Genomic DNA, 11,868 nt, shown 5'->3' with positions numbered 1-11,868 from the left:
CACCTCTCTCCCTTCCTTTCATTCTTCTTTCCTTCCTTTCCTCTCTCCCTCCCTCCTTTCCTCCCTCCCTCTCTCCTTTATAATAATGCAGTGAGTAACATTTCAGAATAACAAGACAGAAATCAGAAGATTTTTATTTTAAAACACTTTAAAGAATTTTTTTAAAGCCTCTTTATTTTCTATTCAAGAAAATTTCAAGTCATAACCAGAGAATAGTGACCATCACGTATTTACTGCTCCCTCAGTGCCCTCTCAGTGAATGCTTCCTTCCTGAACTCACTCAGAGCTCTGAACAGAGCAGGAGAGCCCCTCAGGTACCCCGCCCCCCCATCCCAGAGAAGGCAGTCTGCCGCTGGCCAGCGCTTCTCTCCTGAGGTCTTGGGCCACTCTCTTTATTATTGACGGTGGTAGCTGATAATAGCTTTTCCTTTCCCACTGGGGCATTAAAGGATAGGTTTAATTTATTCTCTATATTATAATATAGATATTATAAAGTAACAAGCAATCAACAGCCTCAACGAAGTATAAGGCTGAAGAATATCTCTTAAAAATAACACATAAATTTGCCTTGTGGCACTGGAATAGCTGTCTTGCTGCATGGGGTCTCCTAAAAATTTTTTACCAAGCCCATTGATCACATGCATGAACCGAGAAGCCACCTTGGCTCACTTCCAGGATTCCCTGGGCGCAGTAGGTTTAACTGTGGGACAGTGGAGAGACATGAAGCTATAATAATGGGGATGGAAAAAATAAGAGTTGTTTCTTGGCAACTACTTTTTACTTTCAACATCCTGAAGAGACAATGAATGAAGTCTCTCTATTGAACGCTGGATCTTTCTACATGGCACCTGGCGTATGCTGTCAGGAGCTCAGAGTCATCAGATAGGTTGGGCACCGTGGGTGTGACCAAGGCAGAGCTATGTGGCATCTGGCTTGGACTCCATCCCTAAAAGAGTCTCAGAGTGAGTGATAAAGAGCAGTCTCAGAATCCCAAAGGCCCCTTGAAAGGGTAGCAACTGAGCTGAAAGGACACTGTGTAGAGTCAAGGCTGAGATTAATGCTTGCGGAGGGGCCTTCAAAAGCACCAATGCCAGTGCTGGACAATGAATGACGCAGGACTTAGACAGATGCTGCCAATCCAGCCTCTCAGCGTGGTAACCGGAGTGGAACCACACTCCTGAGCTTCTTCATAGCACGGAGGCAGGAACTTTTGGGGCCACCAGGACTGGGGTGGGGAGAACACAGCTATTTCCACTCTTTCAAAGAGCTGATGTGATATGTCAATTACATCTCAGTCAAAAATATGGGCAAAGGAACGGATAGACATTTCTCTAGAGAAGACGTACACATGGCCAACAGGTACACGGAAATGTGCTCAGCATCACTAATCATCAGGGAAATGCAAATGCAAATGACAATGAGACATCACCTCACACCTGTTAGGATGCTTACATCAAGGGAGAGAGGAGGTAAGTGTTGGTGAGGCTGTGAGAAAAGGGAAGCCTCGTACGCTATTGGTGGGAATGTAAATTGGTGCAGTCGCTATAGAAAACAGTGTGGAGGTTCCCCCCAAAATTGAAAATAGGACTACCCTATAATCTAACAATCCCGCTTCTGGGTACATATCCAAAGGGCAGAAAATCAGGATCTTGAAGAGATCTCTGCACCCCCATGTTCATTGAAGCATTACTCACTGCAGCCAAGACATGGAAACTACCTAAATATCCATCACGTAGAGCCATGAATTATTCTGTATGATACCGTGAAGGAGCACACAGGTCACTACCCGTGTGTCCGTGCCCGTTGGGTGCACGGCAGAAGGCATGAATCCTAAAGCAAATTACGAAATTTAGTTAAGAACAATGTATTTAATTACTAATTTAATAAATAATATTAATCCTGGCTCATCGATTCTAACAAATATATTATTAATATGCCAGATATTAATAATAGGGAAAAGTGGGGCGAGAGAGTGAAGGTTGTCTATGAAAGTCTGTACTCTCCGCTCAAATTTCCTGTAAACCTAAAACTGCTCCAGAAGAAATTAAAGACTATTAACTTTTTTTTTTCTTTTAAACAAAAGAAGTCAAGGAAGACAATCTCCAAGGCCCATCTACTTTACCTGGGTCTTGACAAACGAAAATAGTTTCACTTTTTTCCTCCGATCGGCTCCGATAGCACTTTATTTTCGTTTCTGTTGTTTTCATTCCTTCCGGTGCTTGGGAATTCTTCTAGTGTATAGATGGCCGTTTTCCATCTATTTCTTCTATTATTTCCATCTATTCCTTCTTATTGCAAGAAACCGTTCAAATCTGTTTGGTGCGCAGGATACCAGCGTGACTCAGACAAAATTGCTGCTTTCCACACACCAATGCATGAGGAAGCCTGAAACTCCCCATGGGCCGTCAGTGACATCGAACCAGATTCTGAGTCACGGTGCATCAACGAGGGGTAGCAGGTCACCTTCTATGGAGTCTCTCTGCTCACAGTGTCTCCCCCTTGTTAAAGTGCCGCTAAGTTAAAGGACAATAGGAAATCATTGTTTGGGCAGTGGTCCAGCGAGAGGTTTGTCTGTATATTTACCAATAAGTCTAGTTTCTTTCCTTTACTTCTTTTAGATCTTTTTTCTTTCCTCCCAGAAATTCTTAGGAGCAGAATGAAATGGCAGAAATGAAGACTTAACGAAGACCACTCTTGGGGAAAAAGTGAAAATCCCCTCCCCCAAACTTCTGCGTTTGAGGACTCCAGCTCCTTCCCCACATGCTGGCTCTTAAAGTGTCTGGGTTAATGGAATGACTATAAGCCTGGTATGACTGTCTCAGTCCCGGCTTGCTTCTTTTGTCCTTATGTCATAATCAATAGCTTCCCATTTCATTCTCAAAAGTATCCTGGTTTGGATGATAAGTTATACGGTTTCCCTACCTTAATACTACTGGATATTATGCCATGGTCCGAGATCACTCTCTTTATTGGCCATTAGTTATCAAAGGCGTCAGAGAAAGGGCTGCTGATGGGAGGCCCTCGTCCTCCTGGCAGCAACAACCCCGTGACACCAGCCCCCCATCTTTGCTTTAGAGTCCCCATATTCCTTTGATTCTCTTCCCGAGAGTGTCATCCATCTTATCCTTCTGAGATCTTTCTTAGGGAGAAGCTTCCTTTTTTCCTCTTTCTGTGGGTGGAGCTTGTTTCTTCTTTGTATCAATAGAGAGAGCAGAGCTCAATGAGGCACCCAGCTCAACATGACCAGACTGAAAAAGGCATACGTACCTCCAGCCAAATACCAGATTTGCTATCCCAGAGTGAACGACTTTAAAAGATTCTCGTCATTTAGTTATTCATTGACACCCTAGTTCATTTCTTAAAGAAATATTTCTTGAGCACCTGCTAAGTTCCAAACACCACGTGAAGCCACAAATATATACAGTGAATAACAAAGAGCCTCAGTCCTTGTCTTCATAAATTTATTGTTAGCCGAGAAGGCAGGCTTTAGAATAGTAATGACGATGGGTGATAGCTGCTGAGAGAAGGTTGTCATTGGCAAGGACAGGCCATGAGGATGGAGTGATGGATGGGGTCCTTTTAATGGTGAGCCCTGAAAGCCATTTCAGGAAGTGAGGGCTCTTTTCTGAGGAAAGTAACTTGATCAGATTTACATTCTAGAAAGAATACTTGGGCTTTCAAATGGTCATCTTCATGATTAGAAAGATTCATTATAAACTACATGAAATAAATTAGAGAGGGGTGTTTCTCATGTTGATAATCACGTCAGCAGGACTAGAACAGTTTAGAGGTGGGATTAAATGCCTGTTCATGGTTTATTTTGGTTACACATAGATAGCTTCTTTGACAACTTAGGTGTGACAATGAAAGGCGCCATTAAGATGCTTAATTGGGTGATGGAATTGTCCAGTAATGTGGACATGAGTCAGAACCACTCGCAACAGCTCTGATATGTCCATGCCAAGAATTTCCAAGTCTGGTCCCCAAGTATTTTTGACCATTAATGTTGAAAAGACCTTTTGTTGAGTTGTAGTAAGGCTGTTGGCTGACATTTACCAGATTGGGATTTGGCAGAGTGTCCAGTTTCTATATGTAACCTACAGATTTATTTTTTTTTAAACACTGCTTCCTGTTCATTAAATCTTTCTGTGACCTTGTATAGTCTGTGTGTCCCAGACTACCTGGAACTAATAATCTCTCTCTGTCTGTGATCTCACTGGTTATTGTGGGTCTTTCAGAAGCCCAGTCCTCACTTTGTTGGTTCTCTCTGGGATTCTCCAACTCGTGGGCAGCTCGTTGGGAATCTGCTGCCCTCTCTCTGGGGCCACAGGACAGTGGTGAAGCCTGTGACTTCACCAGTAGGTCTATGCAGGTACTATCCTCAGTTGGTGCCACATCCACAGTGTCATTGGGCCAAAACTCCCTGAGTCCCTGGAGCTGCTTCTCCTGCCTGAAGGGCCTATGGACTTGGTGTGGGGAGGCATTTCAGGGCTCGAAGTGGAACTGAGATGGGAAAACTCTCGCCACCTGGCCACCGTACCCCACACCATCATTTCTAGGCATGGCTGCCTTGGTCCCCGGTCTTGTTCAGGGATGGTACAGAAGCTATTTGGACTGTTCCACGAAGCCTTTTCCTCCTGGGACTCAGGCTCGAGTGTGGGAGGAACATGATCTGAACACATAGGTGGGTTGTTTGCAGAGCTGTCTTTTGTCTCCAAACTTGAGTCACTGGTCTTAGGTAACGGACACTTTGATTCTCTTCTTGAGCTTGAACTCTTTCCAGCATGCTCATTGGTTCTTCAAGCAAATGGGCTCCAGTGGGCTCCCTCACCCCTTCTTTATACATGCCCACACCACCTGCATTCCTGCATGACCACACACTCCCATCTGGGGCACCGGCCACACTCCTAATTTTTAGCTCAAGCTACTATCTAAATTGCAACCTCAATGAACACTCACAACCCCTCTTTCCTGCTTTACTTTTCTCGTTAGCACGTATCACTCTCTTTGTATATTTTATTTATTGTGAATGTCTTTTCACAAGTATGAGGGCAGGTTTTCTTTTTATTTTATTTTATTTTTTTGTTCTAGTACCAATAATGCCTGGAACATAGTAGATGCTCCTAAATATCAGTTGAATGAATTAAGGAATTCATTCTTTAAATACTTCAATGTTTTGAGTGCCTACATGTTCTAGAGTCGAAAAGTGAAGATCATTGGTCTGAATAAGATATGCTGGATAGGAGATAATGCAATGAACTTGGCCTATGGCAGAGCTCAATTGACAGTTCTAATAGGATTATTCCATAATTGAATTAAGATGGCCACAGGCTACAGTGTGAAAAAATGTTTTATTTCTACATACACGACCTTTTCTGATACCAGTGATGAAAAGAGGCTGTGTACTCTCATATACAGCAGATGGTTTAAGACACACCTATGTTGAGCTGGGTTCCCCCCGGAACATCTAAGATGCAGTTTAGGAGAGTCAGCAACCACTAAAGTCAGCTGACCCATTGCAACGATGCTCACAGGTGGAAGGGGGATTCCAGCCTGTCCGAGGGCAGGGTGTTGGTAACAGGGAGCTGAGCTGTTTGGTGGTTGCTGGTGTGATAGGACGCCATTCAAAGCAAGTGAATGACTAGGAATGGCCAAGAGCCTTTCGGCACTCCAAAACAGAGTGTTAAATAATGAAACCCTTCTGCCCATTGTTCAGCAAACGTTTTATTCAGCTTTTACGCTAACATTACAACCTCGTTGTCAGTCAGTGGGTGAGACAATAACACGAGATGTATGTAAGATGTAATCTGTGCTGCGGGAGACCACGATGACAATGGCAGTGAGAACTAACATTTATCGAGATACGGCTACATAACAAGCACCATTTGATCACTACGCCTGTATGTGATGTCACTCGGTCACTCCGGCTGAGACTTAGAGAATGTCAGCCACTTGCCTAAGATCACACCGTTAGTTGTGGAGCCGAGATCTGAGTACAAGAAGCTTGGCTTTCTAGTCCATGTTTTATCTTTCGTGCTGTTGCTAGAATGCTACTCGGTACATTTGTGGACTTCAGAGGTGAGGTTAGATTGTCAATTTAGAGACTTGGGTTCTAACTCCGTTGCCACAGCTCCCCTCAAAAGCCCATAATTTCCCTAAACATTTTGAGCCTACAGAGGCTCGTTCAGAGGCTGTAGCTGCATTGCTGCAGTCCCTCATCCTACCACTAGATGACAGGCTTGGGGTGTGGTACATGCGTGGTGTGTAATTTGTAAATCTCATCTTGAATCCTATTGTTAAAATAGTTCACGGGCTATTTCAATTAGGCACGGTAAATATTTATTAAATTTCTACTCATCGAATTCCTTTCAGGTTGTATTTAACAGTTCAATTTTTCCATTTATTTGTTCCATGTATATTACATCTGCAAAAGGAGTTAAAATCAGAGAGCATGGCATTTGCCTCGTTATGACTATGTCTAGAGCAGTATCTAGCCTAGAGGAGGGACTCAAAAATATTTGAGATTTGCTTTTATTTTTTTTCATGTTCTTCATTTTAAAAATCCTTTTAATTTTGAACAAATTGTAGTCTTACAGAAAAGTTGTGAACATTTCCCATTTCCGGTAACCTTAACATCTTGTATAACCATGATACAGAAATCAAGAATAAAAAATTAATGTAGATATAATCTTATTAACTAAACTACAATCTGTATTTGAATTTTATCCTTTCTTTCCCCCCTACTAATGTCCTCTTCCCGTTCTGGGATCAGACTTAGGGGTTCACGTGGCATTTAGTTATCATTTCTTCTTAGTCTCTTCCAGTCTGTAAAAATTCTTTGGCATTTTCTAGTGTTTTTTGACCTTGACAGTTTTGAAGAGTACCAATCCATTATTTCATAGAATGTTCATTAATCTGAATTTGTCTGGTGTATTCTCCCATTTGGAGAGTATGCATTTTTTATTTTTAAACTCTTATAGCACCCAGTCTTCGTAGGTGGTCTCCCATACAAGTACTAACCAGGCCCGACCCTGCTTAGCTTCTGAGATCAGACAGAATTGGGCTTGTTCAGAGTGGCATGGCTGTAGTTGGAGATTATGCATTTTAGGTAAGAAAACCAGAAGAATGATGAGTTCTCCTCAGTGCACTACATCCGGGTGACGTCGACATAATCTTGTTGCTGGTGACGTTTATCTTGATCTCTTGGATACTTCGATGACTGCTAGGTTTCTCCACTGTCAAGTTTCTTTTTATCTCTTTGTACTTTATAAGTAACCTTAAGGAGATTTTTTTTGAGATGATGCAAATCTCCTCAAATTTTTGCCCACAAACTTCAGCATCTGTTTTTGCTTTATCATTTACTCTCCATTATCCATTTGGCCAAATTGCTATGCTACTAGCTTTGTTTGTCTTACGTGGCTCACAGTACTTCCACTGGAGTACGTATCAGACTCAGTGGAGTATGCGTATATTGTACATTACTACCTGATGACTGGTTTCAGATAAAGATTTTTTACTGATGCGTAATTATATATGTCAACTGGACATCTCTGGATCTCAGTTCAGTTATTTTTAAAATGAAAAGCTATGCTCTAAAAAATATTGGAAGCAAATATTAAAAATAATTAATAGAATAAGATCTACCTTCTTAAATTCATCGGCAATATAAAGAGATTTGGTTTTCAAAAATTTACCCAGTGGAATGATCATTAGAAATTATAAGTAATCATAAAGAAAAAACTCATTAATAATTCTTCCCTTAGCTCTAACCTTGTTAAAATCATGCCAATATCTTTCCAGAATTTTCCTATGTATATACATATATATTTAAACTTCTATTTTTCAAAGGATCATATTGCATATACCATATTAAACTTAATTTTTATATTTAATATATTTTGGACATATTTCTGTGTCCATAGGCATTTTCTACAAAATAATTCTTAATAGCATCACAATGTTGGTTAACAGGATACAGCAGGGTTTATACAAATCATTCCTTATTGTGTATTTTTCAGTTGATTCACTTTAAAATGTTTCAATGCATCAGATGATAATTTGAGATAATATATGAGGGTTCCTTTCCCCCTTGAGTCTTCATTTCCACCTTCTAGGCTTTCTATGTACCCATCTGCACGAGGAAAGACTATGTATGTGGGACAAAGACATTGCTTAGCTGTCTCCATGGATTTTCTAGACAATAGCTTTGGAAGTCAAACTTTTATGTGCATATACCTGAATTTGGAAGAGATTAGGCTTTTTGAATTTCCAAAATGTAGCGCTAAATAATAATGGTGCAAAACCACAAGAGAGAAGCAGAATAATGTGGTCCACGTATGAACACGTTTCTGTTGAGGATGTTTGGAGGATGGAAACAGCTGAAGCAGACTTAAGATCACCTGTAGTAGACACTGCCGAAGAATATTCCAGCGTGGGTTCCCGAATGTATACTCCCACCAGCAATGTGTGAGAAGTTCCTGTTCAAATCTTTTGCACATTTTTGTTTGTTTATTTTTTCCTCTTATTACTGATTTGTAGAATTACTTCCTATATTCACGATAACTGATCTTTGTCATAAATATTTATTGCAAATATCTTCTACCAGTCTGTGGTTTGCTTTAAGCTCACTTGAAGCTGTCTCTTTGATGACTAGTTCTTAATTTTAATGAAGTGAATTTATCAATCTTTCTCTTTATCCCTCATGTCTTTTGTGATATGTTCAAGAAAAAATTTTCTAAACCAAGTTAACAAAGGCCTTCTTTGTTATGTTCTAGAAGTTTTAGTGTTTAATTGTTTTCCTTAAGACCTAAATCCATCTGGAATTTATTTTTGTGGATGCTGTGAAGTATATTAGGTTAAACTTCATTTTTAAAGAAAAGTATGGGTATCCAGTTGGTCTAGAAACATTTATTGATTTATTGGAAAGACTTCCTTCCTCCCTTCCCTTCACTTCATGGTGCCTTTGTTTTAAACCAAATTGGTTGATCTGTTTCTAGCTTCTCTCTTCTGTTCTATCTGTCTATCTGTTTACTCTTGGAGTAATGTCACTCCCGTAATTACTGTAGCTTTAGGGTTTGGCGTCTGCTAATGTAAGGCCGCAACTTTGTTTTTATTTTTCGAGATTGTCTTCTTGGCTCTCTTCATTTTCATAAAAATTTTAGAATCAGCTTGTTAATTTACAAGTACACATTAAAAATTGCTGGATTTTCGTTAGAATAGCAAAGAAAAAATCCATCGAACTTTTTCTTTGGGTGGGGGGGAGGGTGTGGACGTATTTACAATATTTAGTTTTCCATTCTGTAAACATGAACCATCCGGACATTTAAGTTTTCTTTTATTTCTCTCAATTATATTCTGCTATCTTCTTTGAGGAGGTCTGGCACATACTTGGATTTTTGGATCCCTTTATAAATATCATCAATATTTATATTTGCTAATTAAGCAGTGCAAATGTCGGGGCAGAAGATGAGATTCAGAGTCACGGACTCTGGTGGGGAGAACTCATTTCTGTGCAGCCATGGCTGTTCCGATCTGTTTGTTTTGTTTCTCTCTTGGATGGTGGTTGTTTTCCCAAGCCTTGAAGTAGTTTCAGGATCCTCCGTGCCAGCCCATTTTTGACTAGAATAACCCTGTTTTACCCATCAATTCATAACAAAGCCACTCTGGGAATTCACTCTTCTAAAACTTGCCAACGATGTATATTTTGGTGTAACTTCTAGTATCCCTGGTTTTCAAAGCCGCGTTTACCAGGCTCACTCTAAAGACATGTCCTGCCATCTCAGGAAATCCCCCTTTAGGGACTTTCTGCCTTTATGCCTAAATGAATTTCTAGGTTCCGTTGTCACTCTGCCGCTAGCATGCAGTAACACAAGAGCATCCATGGAAAGCCACCCTTGGTTGGCCATGCCCCTTCAGCATCTTCTCTCCACTTCTGTCTTGTATTTTCATGTCCAGGAAGGAAGTGCAGGGTCTCCATCACTTCCTGCATCAGGGTCACTGCTCCGTGTGATGGTGATTTGCAGGCGAACTCTGGCTACCTTTTCTTGATGCTTCTGGTACTTGCCTAACTCTCTTCCCTGTCACCAGTGATATAGTTTTTCTTATTAATGTTTTTATATCAGTTCTATGAGCATTATATTGAAGATGGAATGAGAAGGTGAGAATTAAATTTGCATTTTCAAATCTCATGTTCTTCCACAGCTTTAAAAATGTTTTCTTAATCAGATTAAGAAATAATGGTGAATAGCGCTGCTTTCATGGTAAGAACTTTTGTTAGTGGTGGAGCGGTCAAAACAGAAGGGGTCAGAACAGTAGCCACTGGGCATTTGAATGGGAAGGGATGAGGAAAAGGGATGCACGCTTCATTATTTCCTAAAACTAGCCTTGATAGTGAGTATGATTTTCTCTGAATCCATAGGTGTGTGTGTTGGGGGGGAGGTGAGGAATGCAAGGGATGTTGTTCCTACAAAGCAGGAGTCCCCGACCCCCGGGCCATGGACCAGGTCTGTGGCCAGTTATGAACTGGGCCACACAGCAGGAGGTGAGCTGCTGGAAAGCCAGTGAAGCTTCATCTGTATTTGCAGCCTCTCCTCAGCACCAGCATCACCACCTCAGCCCTTCCTTGGATCGTCAGGCATTAGATTCTTACGGGAGCACTGGTCCCGGGTGCTGAAAAGGTTGGGGACCGCTGCATACAGGACTAGTGACCTTCCAATGGTTTATGGTATTAAGCCATGCTACCAGTAATTCTTACCCTTTCTAACCTGGCACTTAACTCACGGGCCAGGATATCAACAAGCTGAAGATTATCTTTCAGTCAAGGTAAATGGAAATACAAAAGGGAAGTGGTTCATAAATCAGTGATGCTGGCTGGCTTTATTTAACGTGAGCAGAGATGTCTCCTTATTCCAGAATATAGACTCTACATCTCCATGCTCCACTATCACAAGGCAGTGACTGTATTTAACAGTTAAGGCTTATGCACCCCCTATGTTCACTGTAGCACTATTTACAATAGTCAAGATATAAAAGCAGCCTAAGTGCCCATCAATAGATGATTGGATAGAGGATGTGGTACATATATACAATGGAATATTACTCGGCCACAAAAAATGAAATCTTACCATTTGCAACAACATGGATGGACCTAGAGGGTATTATGCTGAGTGAAATAAGTCAGACAGAGAAAGAAAAATACCATACAATTTCACTTACATGTGAAATTTAAGGAACGAAATGAACAAACAAAACAAAAACAGATTCATAGATACAGGGAACAAACTGGTGATTGCCTGATGGGAGCGGGGTTGGAAGGCTGAGTGAAAAACGTGAAGAGATTAAGAAGTACAAATTTATAGTACAAAATAGTCACAGGGATGTAAAGTACAGCATAGGGAATATAGTTGATAATATTGTAATAACTATGTACGGTGCCAGGTGGGTACTAGACTAATTGGGGGGAATCGCTTCATAAATTATATAAATGTCTAACCACTATGCTGTACACCTAAAACTAATATAAAATAATATCGAATGTCAATTCTAAGTGAAAAATAATAATTGAAAAAATAAAGGTAAAGTGATAATAATTTTGTGAGGTAGACAGAATTCTCATTTTTCGTGCACATGATGGTACAATGCAAAAGTAAAAATCTTTTTTTTCAAAAGATAATTTGAGAAAAGTGTATAAAGGATGTTTACAGCCGTGGCCAACCAAAAGTACTATTTGGGCAACAATTAATTAAGTATATGTTTTTTAAATGCTTACCAGGTTTCATATGGTGTATTAAGTACAAAGGGGATTTTAAAACAGCACAGCTTGCTTTTGGTGCTCAGGAAAAGATCTTGCAGGAATAACAATATAAAATT

This window comes from Pteropus medius, unplaced genomic scaffold (genome assembly GCF_902729225.1).
Source record: "Pteropus medius unplaced genomic scaffold, Ma_sr-lr_union100, whole genome shotgun sequence".
In the NCBI taxonomy this organism is placed as follows: domain Eukaryota; kingdom Metazoa; phylum Chordata; class Mammalia; order Chiroptera; family Pteropodidae; genus Pteropus; species Pteropus medius.
The sequence above is the reverse complement of the archived record's forward strand: the minus strand, read 5'-3'. Positions refer to the sequence as shown.